Source organism: Pyxicephalus adspersus, chromosome 2 (genome assembly GCF_032062135.1).
Source record: "Pyxicephalus adspersus chromosome 2, UCB_Pads_2.0, whole genome shotgun sequence".
Lineage (NCBI taxonomy): Eukaryota > Metazoa > Chordata > Amphibia > Anura > Pyxicephalidae > Pyxicephalus > Pyxicephalus adspersus.
Genome location: NC_092859.1, coordinates 159,000,496 through 159,000,926, shown reverse-complemented (window position 1 = coordinate 159,000,926; position 431 = coordinate 159,000,496).

Sequence of the window (431 nt, the reverse complement as noted above, 5' to 3'; positions counted from 1 at the left end):
GAAGGAATGAAGGACGGGTCTCCAAACTACAATATTTTTGTAGAATTATTTTTTATTCTTCAATATTACACAAATACTAAAAACTATAGAAGCCTTCAACATACAAAGGGTTTCTCCCCCCAATAATATAATTTGCAGCATGAAGGGACAGGTATAAATGCACCAAGATGGAGCCTAATATTCCCATGGCTGTACAGTTACCAGTCAGTCCCATATAGTATGAAAGTCCCTGCACAGCTCTGAGCCTCTCATTGCCCCTCCATTATCACCTGGCTGTCTATTCCTTCCCTGCCAAGGCAACAATACCTCCGCCCAACAGGTGGCAGCATTTGTTTACATGGCCCTGATGATAGAGTTCCGGAAGTTGTGGACAAATAGGAAGTGAGCCCTGGGAACCATGGAAACAAGACTCTTCCAGTCCTCTGTGTCTA